The sequence below is a fragment of the Ailuropoda melanoleuca genome, chromosome 4 (assembly GCF_002007445.2).
Source record: "Ailuropoda melanoleuca isolate Jingjing chromosome 4, ASM200744v2, whole genome shotgun sequence".
NCBI classification, from domain to species: Eukaryota; Metazoa; Chordata; class Mammalia; order Carnivora; family Ursidae; genus Ailuropoda; species Ailuropoda melanoleuca.
This window is the reverse complement of record NC_048221.1, coordinates 51,673,396-51,686,247: the sequence shown is the minus strand read 5'-3', so window position 1 is coordinate 51,686,247 and position 12,852 is coordinate 51,673,396. Positions and strand designations below refer to the sequence as shown.

Here is a 12,852-nt window from a genome sequence, read left to right as displayed (position 1 = left end):
GTTAGTGAGGTTGTCTTTCCCAGTGCTTGAAATTTCAAATTAGTATGTTTCACTTTAGGTTTCTAAAAATCCCTCTCCAAAATAAAGGGAGAAACTAACATTTATTGGGCATCATGTTCTAGGAATTGTGTGCAAGTTGCTTTCAAGAACATCTCATTTAGTCCTAATAACAATTTATGATATAGGGAGAAAGGTCTTCATTTTTGAGATGAGGAAACCAAGACTCGGGGGAAAAATAGTGTATTCAAGGTCACATGGCAAGTTAGTGACAGAGCCAGTATTCACACCCAAGTCTGCACCCACTGCTCCTGGGACCGTAGAGTCATCTCCCTCTGCTGATTCATTCTCTCCATCTTCACTCCCACCATTACAAAAACTGACTTGTCATGTGTGCTGCATCGCATGTTTTTTTTCCCCATTTTCCTTCTTCCGCTCAAAAGGGACTTGATGTTGTGAGCCCTAGTTCCACTACAAATACTTCCTACCCTGGTTCCTGTGAACTACCCAGGACGAGGCCAAGCAATTTCCTTTCCTCTCTGCTGGAACAGTCCGTTCTAGGAAGTTGTCATTTGTCCTATCCAAGTCCCTGGCCACCCTCAAATTGTTCCTCAGAGGCACTCAGCCATCCTGGAGCTGGATCACTGAAGCCTATTCCCCAGCCTTTACCCCAATAAGTCACTAAGCTTCATCAGCTTGCTTTCAGAACCCTGTTCAACATTTATAGCTCAGCAACCTCCTCCAGCAAGGGGCCTCTACCCTATCCTGTCCCTTTGGCTACTGTTCTTATTTATGGACTTAAATGATAATCTACACATGGCACTATCACTGCTCTGTATATCTTATACTCTGTAGGCCTTTGTCTAGGACTGTAAAAAGGAGAAATGGAGTAAATGACCCTGGAGGTTCCTTTCTTGTACTGATGAGGTGTGTCTACCTTATTACCAGCAATGCTTTTCTGATGCTTCCTCCTATCTTCCTGTCTCAAAATAGCTCTTGTTCTGTGAGGTAAGTCTCAGAGACATTAACAATAACCTCTCATTCTGTATGACACCTTGCATTTTCAAAGCACATTCCTTGCCTTATTTGTTCTTTACAACTTAGTGAAGCAGCCGGGTCAGACAGCACTGTTCGTTTGACCAATGGGGAAACTGAAACCCAGAGCAGTGAAATAATATGCCCAAACCACAGAAAAGTTCATAGGAGCTAAGCTTAGAACTTAGAGTTTACATCTAGGTGCTTATGTGTTGCCAAGTATTTTAATTCACTCAGTTACTTTGTGAGTTTAAAACACTGATATTGAAGTATATTTATAGATTCTGGCTGGGTTTATCTGCTACTTCCTGCACCTGCCCATTGACCAAGTTGGCTAATGATACTGTTTTCATGCCTTCTCCCAGCGCCCACCTCTCCAATGATCTTAATGCCTTTTCCTTAAGGTAATTTGTCCTGTTGAGAATCTTAGTCTGTGTTTCCTGACTCCAGGTCACTGACCTCTGTTGGCTGAGCACTATCTTATGGAACAGGAGCTAAAGATGGCAGGCAGATGGGGCACAGAGCCTTCTTCTGGAGAATGAGCACATTTTTCCTAGCTCTAGCCCTTGGAAATTTAGGTTCTAGGTATTTTCATGAAAAATTTTTTGCCTTATAAGCAAGTGACAGAAGTACCTCCTGATACTAAGAGAACACTGTTAGGAGGCAGAGAGTTAGAATCCAGGGGAGTTGTGAATCACAAGGCTCTGCAATCATAGTCTGGGTGGGAATCCTAGATGTAGTCTTTCTGGGCTTCGCACCTTAGGCAAGTGGTTTAAAAAAAAAAAAAAGTATGTTATAGGGTGAAATCAGTCAATCAACCTTCAAAAGTATACAAAAGAATAAGATAAAAAAGTTTCTCCTTTCCCATTTCTTTTCCATCACACATAATCCCCATTATCAGTTGCAAGTATATCTTTTCAGTGTGGGGAAAATGTCTGCACATATATATGCTTTAAACATACATGTAGCATCATGCTATGTAAAAACTTCTTTTTTGAACCTTGATTTTTATTGCACTCAAAAATACATCTTAGTAATATGCTTTCAGCACATACTGATGGACTTCTTTCTTTTTAATAGTTGCATGAAATTCCATTTGAAGGTCATACAGTAATTTCACTAATATATATTGATGAGCATTTAGATTTCCAGTTTTTGGGTTGTTTTTGCCATTATAAACAGTGCTATAATAGCTAACATTTAAGAATATCCATAGGAGGGGATCCTGGATGGCACAGTCAGGTAAGCATCTGACTCTTGGTTTTGGCTCAGGCCATGATCTTGGGGTGCTGAGACTGAGCCCCACACTGGGCTCCGCACTGAGTGTGCAGTCAGCTTTCTCTCTCCCTCTGCCCTTCCCCCTCTTCTCTAAAACAAATAAATAAATCTTAAAATATATATATCCAGGGATGCCTGGGGGGCTCAGTTGGTTAAGCATCTGCCTTTGGCTCAGGTGATGAGGTCCTGGGATGGAGCCCCACATCGGGCTCCCTGCTCAGCGGGGATCCTGCCTCTCCCTCTCCCTCTGCTGCTCCCCCTGCTTGTGCTCTCTCTCTCTATATATATATATACATAGAAAAAAAAGAACACATCCTTAGGATAAATAACTTATTTTTTCCAATTGTACTGAGATATAATTGACAAATGAAATTGTATATATTTAAAGTGTGCATCATGACTTAATATACCTATACTTTGTGAAATGGGATTACCACACTCAGGTTAATAAACACATCTATCACCTTGCATAATAACCATTTTATGTGTGTGTGGTGAGAACATGTAAGATCTACTCTTTTAGAAAATTCCAAGTATACAATACAGTATTATTAGCTATAGTCACCATGTTGTACATGGAGGATAAACAATTTATTGCAGAATTGCTGGTGCCAGGAATAGACAGTTAAGAGTTTTTACTGATATTGCCACACTGCCCACCCCCCATTAGGAAAATATACCACTCTTCTCAGTGTTTGAAAGTTTGAGAAAGTTACTTCACCTCCCTTAGTTCCCTTCTCCCTCCCCCAACCCCCACAGTTTCTTGCATAAACTAGGCACAGAGAAGGACTTTCTGACTGGCGGTCTTGTCAAATCAGCCCAAATTCACCTCCTTTCCTCAATCCTAAACAGAACCCAAGATGTACATCCTTGAAGCACAGACTAAAAATATCTATGGTGCCTGTGTTGTCAATTTCCCCCTATTGTAACATTTTCTTAACAAGCCTAGCAGCTGAGGATCTATGTGAGTTTAATGGCTTGCAGCTTCCTTGATGGGCCAGCCAATGAACCATCTCACCTTATTACTAAAATGAGTAGAGGCTTCTAGATTTAACTCTTCTTACTCAAGGCAATGAATATGCTCACCAGTTCCTATCCAGCTAGGGCTTGTGAGGCTGAGGAGCACAATTTCAGACACTTCTCTGCTAAGGCTGCCTCAAAACTTGGCCCAACTTAGGCAAGCCCAACTTAAATTCTCTCTGTTTTATGCATGGGATAATGGAGAAAGGTCTAGAAATAGGAGTTGGGTTCAGGCATAGTTCTACCACTTTTCAACTGTGTGACTTTGGGCAAGTAATTGCCTCTCTGAGCCTTAGTTTTGTTATATATGAGATAGGGTTAATAATAATTGTAATACTAATAGCAAGCATTCACTATGCACTAACCACTATTCTTTTACGTATTTTACCTCATTTATTAATACCCTTCTCACAGGTTGTTGTGAAGACTTAAAGCCAGATGAGAATAACTGACATGAAAGTGTTCTGGAAACACTGAAATGCTATGCAAATATTAAGTACCATTAGCAAAATGCAACATTTATGTACCAGGGATAATTACTGTTTTATTATTACCACAGCCAACATGGCCTCTTCCTCTTCTGAACTTTCATCCCATTTATTGTCTGCTCATGATGTTTGGCTCATAGCATCATCATCTGATACCAACTTTCAAACTCAGTTGTCCAGTAATCTGGGACACCCCTCTCCAACTCTCAGCCTCAGACAACTGGATTATGTAATAATGCTTGGAATAAGGACTAACCTCATGTGAGCCCTGGATTTTCCAGAACATTTTAGATTAAATAACGCTTTTGTCCTGTTGTCAGTTTATATGATCTGATCTAAGGCCTATACAAACATAATCATTGTATCTATAAATTTCTAACTCCTTCACTTACCTAGATTCGCAATCAGGGCTTGCTTATTGACTGGAGATGTTAAGAGTGATGGTTTTGGCTGGAAAATGTAGAAAATCAGAAGAGGCCACCTTCAGGACTGAGCAGACAGCCTGTCTCTGCAGGCCCAGCCTCCTCTTTTCTCACGTGTGCACATCTGAGGATGTCATGCAAAAATCTGTTCTCAATCTCCATCCACACTGGAACTAAAGGACCTAAAAACAGCCCATAGTGTAAATCCTCCCTAGGTGCCTGGGGTTTGTATAAGAATCAAATATGAAAGCACTAACAAGCATTCTTAGAGCTCTAGAACCAGTCTAGCACCTAGTAAATGCCTGGCACTGATCTGGATACTTATCTTTAACATGGTGCTTAGTTTCTGGCACTCACTGTCTCACTGGCCTTGTTCTTTCAGTCAAGCATCTCTAGGCATCAAGAAGTTAGAAAGTAAGCTAGAAATACTAGAGGATTCCTATTTCCCACCCTATGGTAAAATTAGGCCTGCTGGTCTTGGAGAGAGTTTGTGAGGTCCTGCCGCCACCCACTGGCAAGATGTGTACTGCAGACATGCTGTGCTCCCAGCTCGCCCATCAACTTAGCCAGCTGAATAGCCACCAACCACACTGGCCCAGGAATATCTCTCCAGGTGCTTATTTGCTGCTTTGAAAAATGATGCCTGAAAATTCAGTTTTCCCTAGAAAGTATGTGTCCGTACACCCCAAGCTAGATACTTAGCTTTTTGCAATCTCTAGAAAGAAAGGCTGTGATTTGTCAGTAATTCAGCAACAATTTACTGAGTATCCAATGGTAGGTGCTGGGACTGTAAAAATACATTAGCAGTTGCCAAGTAGAGAAAGCACAGTCTAGAAAAGGAGAATGATATCCATTACCAATATGGGTTATTGCTAAGGTCCCTTGCAACTCTTAAGATTTATAACTAGTATTCACATTCCCACCTTTCAATCTTTCTTTAAAAAATATTTAAAGCACACAACTAAAACAATAACAGAAGTTTCAGGTAGCTCAGAAACATGTACACTGAAAAGCAAGTTCCCTCTACCTTCAAGAAGCTCACAGGTTAGTGGAGAACAGAAGCATAAATAAAAGGTATATGTGTAAATATAGGGTACAAGCTGTAGCAGAAGTACAAATAAGGCACTTTAGGAGCTCAAAGGAGGCAGTTCTCTTTGCCTGTAGAAGTCTGGGAAGGCTCCAGAGAGGGAGCTGAGTCTTAAAGAATGAGTAGGGATTTGCCATATGAGAAGAAGGAGCAAAATTGAATGGCTGAGTGTAAAGGCACAGAGGCTGCTTGAGCACGGAACACTGCACGGAAGGACACTGGAGGCTGAGCAGTGGGAGCTGCAGGTCCCAAGAAAGGGAAGCATCGAACTGGCAAGGGGTTCAGATGTCAGGCTGAAGAGTTGGGACTCAATGGCCAGCTTCCAAAAGATTTTTTAAACACTTTTTTATTATGAAAACACTATCCTCAATAGTTATCAACATTTTGCCAATCTTTTTCATCTATCACCATCACTGTTGTTGAGACTATTGTCTGAGCATTTTGAAAAAAACAAATCCCAAATATTATGTCATTTCTTCTACAAAATTTTAAGTACTATCTCTAACTGGTGATGATTTATTTTTTAATGTAACTATATATAACAAAATTTGCCATTTTAACCATTTTTAAGTCTAAAATTCAGTGGCATTAAATACATTCACAATGTCGTGCAATCATCATCACTACTTCCAAAACTTTTTCATTCTCCCAAATAGAAACTCTGTAGCCATTATGCAATAAGTGATCATATCTATCCACGTTCCCAGCGCCTGGTAACCTCTAATCTACTTTCCATCTATGAATTTGCCTATCTTAGGGTAATGACTTTTTAATAATTAATTTATTAGTGAATAATTAATAATATTTTTTAACATCTTTACTCAGTCAATATTCAAATTTTCCCAAGTGTCTCCAAAATGCCATCAAAAATATTAAGCAGGGAGGTGACATGATCAGTTGTGCCTAAAATCTGAGAGAACACCTTACCTGGAATGTGGAAAAGACTGGAGGGAGCAAACCAGGGCTTGAGATCATTTGGGAAGCCGGTGCAGTAACCAGATTTCAGGACTTGGTTTTACCGGTACATAACAAACTGATAGCTACTGCACAACACTCATCTGGCAACTCAATTGATCATTTGATTGATTAGGCCTCAGAACTTTGTAGCTGGCTGGAAAATGACAGTTATTTAAAAAGATGTTTAAAAAGATATTAATAAAGAGGATTTAATGAAGTCATAGAAAGTGGTATAGGACTCTTACTAAAGATGTTCTAGAACAGAGATATAAATGAGACCTAAAATAGGTAGGGCCTTAACACTGGTAAAGGGATTCTTAACTTAAATTTAGACTTGTTTTCTAACTCGTGAACCATAAAACTTTCTTTCAGTATGCGGAGAAATGTGTGTTATGGATAATTCGTTTAGGAATAAGAAGCAAATGACAGGAAAAAGCGAACACTTTTCTGGATAAAGAGTTCTGTGGCTATTCCTTGATATCATTAATTCAGTGATTAAGCTGTTCAATTAAATGCTCTGCAACTAAGGCACCTCTTAGATAGAAAGACAGCTGCATGGTGTCTTAGTTGACATTCATATAAATGATCTGGAAGAGAGTACAAGGGGAAATTGCCAAGTTTGCAGATGGCATTCAGCTCTTCCAGGGATTAAAATGCCAAGCTGATTAGGGATAAAGTGAAAGAAGACGTGGACGTGGGCAGAAAAGTGGCAGAGGAGTTTTAATGTGACTAAGTGTAAGAAAACACATTCAGGGGAAATGATTTTATCACAGGATCATCCAGTAAAGAAGCCTGAAATGACAGGCAGAAAAGAAAGACATCAGTTCTATACAATGTCACAGACAAAACACAAAAAGATCGAGAGTGAAAGGTTAAAAAATGTTGCATATCATCAAGAAAGTTTATTGGAAACCAAACATAGAGGCTTTCTTACACTCTGACCTATTCTTGTACAAGTCGTAGGACTTTCATATTTCTAACCCAGCATATTAGGTACACTTATCTAAAAATAAATGACATAATGAACGTAGAAATGGCCCAGGGAAAAATGGAACAAAATGTAAAGGCTCTGGTTTTAGGAAAGACTGAAATAATGTCTTCTTCAGTCTGTAAAAGTAAAGATCCAAAGGGGACAGATGGGTATGAGGGAGGGAAAGAGAACACTGAACCTGTCATTCATTCCAAATAACCTATTAATCTCATGATATTTCAGGCCTTATAGGGAAGTCATCTCAATGTTACTGGTTATATAGTAAAATGAGGCTCAGATAAACTAAGTGACCTGCTTAAAGGTAGCAGTTAATAAGTGGCAGATCTAGTAAAATTAAATTTCAGGGCTTCTGATGATCAAACTTAGAGACTGTTTACTTCCTCAAATAAGGACTAATGCTCTATTCATTTCTGCATTTCCAATACCTGTCGAACTATCTGACACATAATAGATGGTCAGAAAATGTTTCTGGAGTTACTGAATTGAATATAGCTAGACATTTGGAGGTCAATATCAGAGAGTTCAGCCAATATCATTGTGAAAGAGTCCTGGGCTTGTAGGTTTCTGAGGATACCTACATCGTCCATTTCTCTGGAGTTTATATAACTCCCTCAAGTTATCTGTGGGAAGACTTCAACAGCTTTGGGTGGCAGATGAGACCCCTTAAGAAAAACAGCAATCTCAAAGTTCTGAAAATGAAGGAAACACCCCAGTTGTGACTTCAGTTGGGAATACCAAATCACTTTTCCTGAGCAGATTTTCTGAAGATCTCTCTTTTAGGGAATAATTAAATGATGCAGTGTAACCAGATAACAAGATTATCAAATACAGAAGAAAAAAAAAGGAATCCTGTAATTCCGATCACATGGTGGGAAGATTAGATGCATTTGTCTGTAATTATAGCGGAGCTACAGAACAGAATGCTTTGGAGTCATGGGACAGATTCTCTTTCCATGACTGGCTTATAAAATTAAATCAGGCTGATTTGATTTTGGAGCAAAATGGGTGAGTTACGAAGTTTGCTTTAGAGAAACATCAAGCAAATATAATTTTTATTTTTATTTTTTTAGATTTTTTATTTATTCGACAGAGATAGAGACAGCCAGCGAGAGAGGGAACACAAGCAGGGGGAGTGGGAGAGGAAGAAGCAGGCTCATAGTGAAAGAGCCTGATGTGGGGCTCGATCCCGTAACGCCGGGATCACACCCTGAGCCGAAGGCAGACGCTTAACTGCTGTGCCACCCAGGCGCCCCGCAAATATAATTTTTAAAAGATATGGATTTATTTTATGCTAGATAAACATGGCTCCTAGCATTGACAAATCTCTAGGTTTAACTCCAGTGTAGGGTCACAAATCATACCGAAAGTCACCACTGCCATCAAAGCTGCACATTTCCATCCATTTTCAGCAGACTAGACACAGAGGAATGTTCTTTATAATCTGGCCCCACCCTTCTATTTCAAATTTATCTCCTACTATTTCCCTCCTGCAAGATAGCTGCAAAGTTTTTGTATGAATTAGAAAAAGGCACTCCTTCCTCCAGGTGGATACACTCCTGTACTAGGGTACTTAACTTGACAAAAAGAATGTGGAGCTGAGTTTCATCCCCCACTAGTTTCCTCACTCAAATGCCCTTGTATGGTGAAAAAACTGCACAAGCATATGCAGACACTGAATGGTAGTAGTACATCAATCTACCATTAAGACACTGTTTCCCAGCTACCTCTCATCAAACTACTGCCTCTGTGCTTTGGTCCGCTTAGAAATCACTGTTCTGGGGCGCCTGGGTGGCACAGCGGTTAAGCGTCTGCCTTTGGCTCAGGGCGTGATCCCGGCGTTATGGGATCGAGCCCCACATCAGGCTACTCCGCTATGAGCCTGCTTCTTCCTCTCCCACTCCCCCTGCTTGTGCTCCCTCTCTCGCTGGCTGTCTCTATCTCTGTCGAATAAATAAATAAAATCTTTAAAAAAAAAAGAAATCACTGTTCTTGGGGCGCCTGGGTGGCTCAGTTGGCTAAGTGTCCGACTCTCAGTTTCTGCTTGTGGCCATGGTCTCAGGGTCGTGAGATCTAGGTGTGTTGGGCTCTGCACTCAGCTCAGACTCTGCTTGGGATTCTCTTCCTCCCCCACTACTCCTCCCCTCACTTGCTCTCTCTCTCATCAATAAATAAATAAATAGAATCTTAAAAAAAAATAAAGACATAACCCCTTTCTCACAATAGCCAAGATATGGAAACAACCTAAATGTCCACTGATGGGCAAATGGATAAAGGAAATGTGATGTATACCTATAATGGAATATTATTCTGCCTTTAAAAGGTAATCCTGCCATTTGCAAAATGGATGAACCTGGAGGACATTATGCTAAGTAAAATAACCCAGACACAGAAAAATACTGCATGATCTCTCTTACACGTGGAATATAAAATAGTCAAACTCAGAAGCAGAGAGTAGAATGGTGGCTGCCAGGGGCTTGGGAGGGGGAAATGAGATGTTGGTCAAAGACTCCAAAGTTTTGGTTAGGTAAGATGAATGAGTTTTGGAGATCTAATGTACATTATGGTAGCAATACTGTATTATATACTTGAAACCTGCTGAGAATTCACTTTTTAAAAAAGATTTTATTTATTTATTTGAGAGATAGAGTAAGAGAGAGAGAGCGCACAAGTTGGGGAGGTGGGGCAGAGGGAGAGGGAGAAGCAGATTCCCCACTGAGCAGGGAGCCACATGCTGGGCTCAATCCCAGGACCCTGTAATCATGACCTGAGCCAAAGGCAGATGCTTAACCAACTGAGCCACCCAGGTGCCCCGAAATCTGCTGAGAGTTCTTAACACACACACACACAAAAGGTAATCTCAAAGGACTTTTATTCATCTATTGAGATCATAAAGTTTTTCTTATTGTATTTGCTGCTGTGGTGAATTACACTGACAGATATTCAAATGTTATATGAACTTTGAGTTCCTGGGTCATTATGCATGATCCTTTTTATATATCGTGGGATCCAATTTGCTAAAATACTGTTAAGTATTGTTGCATCTATGTTTATTGGGGACTTTGGTTTCTGGCTTAGGTTTGGTGTCAGAGTAATAATGATGGCTTCACAGAATGAAATGGGGAGTAAAAATGTTTGTGGAACTTGTATTATCTCTACCATAAATGTTTAGGAGAATTCCCCTGTGAAGTCTATTTCTACTTTTTTTCCAGCCTTTGGATCCAGGAATAATTCTTACTTTATTATACAATGTCCTTCTTGATACCTAATTGGATTCTATTAATTAATACATTACAAAGTATGATTGCATCAAATTTGTAAATGGAATGAGACAAATCATTTTCTCTTTGCTTTTAGCCAAATTATTGCTAGGTTTATTTTAGCCTCAACCAAATTAGATGGAGAGTCTCCTTTTTTTTTTTTGGAACAAATTTGAATTATCTTTGCATGTATCCTAAAACTTATTAGAGAACACTTGAAAATTAATGTTAAAAAAAAAAAGAAAGAAATCACCTCTCCTCATTCTTCAAGGTCCAAAACAAGTTCTGCCTCCCTTATGAAATATTCCCTGTCTTCCTCTCCTATGGTGGTTTTTCTTTCCTCTGAAAGCTTAGTCTGAAACCCATTCACTCATCACTTTAGAAAGACGCAGCTTTGTATAATCCACTGATTTTTCATTTATGTATGCCTTTTCCTACTGTAACAGAGTCTTCTGAGGGTGCACACTGTCTTATATTTCCTTCCCACTCTCCAACCCTAACTCTCACACTCATCTCTGCTGTAAAAAAAGCATACTTGGGATAGTTAATTTTATGTGTCAACTTGATAGGGCCACAGGTGTCCAGGTATTTGGCTAAATATTATTCTGGGTGTGTCTGTGACAGTATTTCTGGATGACTGTAACATTTGAGTCAGAACTGAGTAAAGTAGATTGCCTTCCCCAATGTAAGTACACCTAATCTGATCCACTGAAGGCCTGAATAGAAAAAAAGATGGTGGGGGCACCTGGGTGGCTCAGTCAGTTAAGCGTCTGCCTTTGGCTCAGGTCATGATCCCAGGGTCCTGGGATCAAGCCCCACATTGGGCTCCCTGTTCAGCAGGGATCCTGCTTCTCAATCTTCCCCTGCCTGCTGCTCCCCCTGCTTGTGCACTCTCTCTGTCTGTCAAATAAATAAATAAAATCTTTTAAAAAAAAAAGAAAAAAGAAAAAAAAGATGGAGTAAGGAAGAATTCACTGTCTCTGCCTATCTTTGAGCTAGGGCATCAGTCTTCTGCCTTTGGTCTCAGACTGAAACTTAAACCATCAGCTTTCTTGGTGCTTAGGCCTTCAGACTTGGACTGGAACTATATCATCACCTCTCCAGGGTACCCAGTTTGCTGACAGATCTTGGGACTTCTCAGTCTCCATAACTGTGTGAGTGAACTATTTATAATAAATCTGTCTATCTACCTACCTATCTCTCTATATACTCTCACTCTACTGATCTACAGATAGATAAATATCTAGTATCTATATATTTATACAAATATTTATATATAAATATATAAGAAATACCTGTTATCTATTATCTATGTATTTATTACCTAATTATGTTATCTTTATGTTATCTAGATATAGATATATAGATACAGATATCTATCTCCGCCAGCTGCTGAAGCAAAATTCCATAGACTGGGTGCTTAAACAATAGACATTTTTGCTGGGAAGTCTAGATCAAGGCAGCAGCCTATTAAGACCCCCTTCCTGGCTTGGAGAGACCAACCTTCTAGCTGTGTTCTCATAGCTGTGTTCTCATATGGTAAAGAGAGAGGACTCTCTGTTTTCTTCTTTGTTTTTTTTGAAAGATTTTATTTATTTATTTGAGAGAGAGAGCAAGAGCAGGGGAGGGGGAGGGGCAGAGGAGGGGGGAGGAGGGAGGGGTGAAGGAAAAAGCAGAGGGAAAAGGAGAAGCAGACTCCCTGCTGAGTGGGGCGCCCACATCAGGCTCTATCCCAGGACCCTGGGACCATGTCCAGAGCGAAAGGCAGATGCTTAACTGACTGAACTACCCAAGCGTTCCTGTTCTTCTTATAAAGATATTAATCCAGTCATGGGGGCTTCACCTTCATGACCTCATCCAAACCTAACTACTTCCCAAAGGCCCCACCTCTAAATACCATCACACTGGGAGTTAGAACTTCAGCATAGGAATTTGGCAGGCGGTGGTGGATGGGTGGGGGAGATGGGACACACAAACATTCAGTCCCATAACAAAATTCTTAATAAAGACCTGTTGCTTGATTCCTGGCAGAGGACACCCACCCATCCGAGACTTGAGGGGATGAGGAACCACAATACATAAAATAGTATCATATAAGAATACACACTACTGTATGTTCATCAATGTCCAAAGCAAATAGTCATTTACACCTTTCAGCTGGAGTATATACTCCCTGAATCACAAAGAAGAAAGAGCACCTTTCCCACTATGTGACAAAGAAACAAGTTATTCATGTCAACTCAGAAATTTCGCATTTCAATCAGTTGTCAAGTGGTATGGCTCAGTGGAAGGAGCATGTATTTTAGAGCCAGATTAACCT

General features: G+C 40.1%; 1 protein-coding gene across 1 annotated transcript in view; it reads right to left on the bottom strand.

The window, feature by feature from the left end:
* Positions 1 to 12,852, bottom strand: part of SYN2 (synapsin II) — a 219,714-nt gene that overhangs the window by 49,026 nt on the left and 157,836 nt on the right. The window lies entirely within an intron of this gene.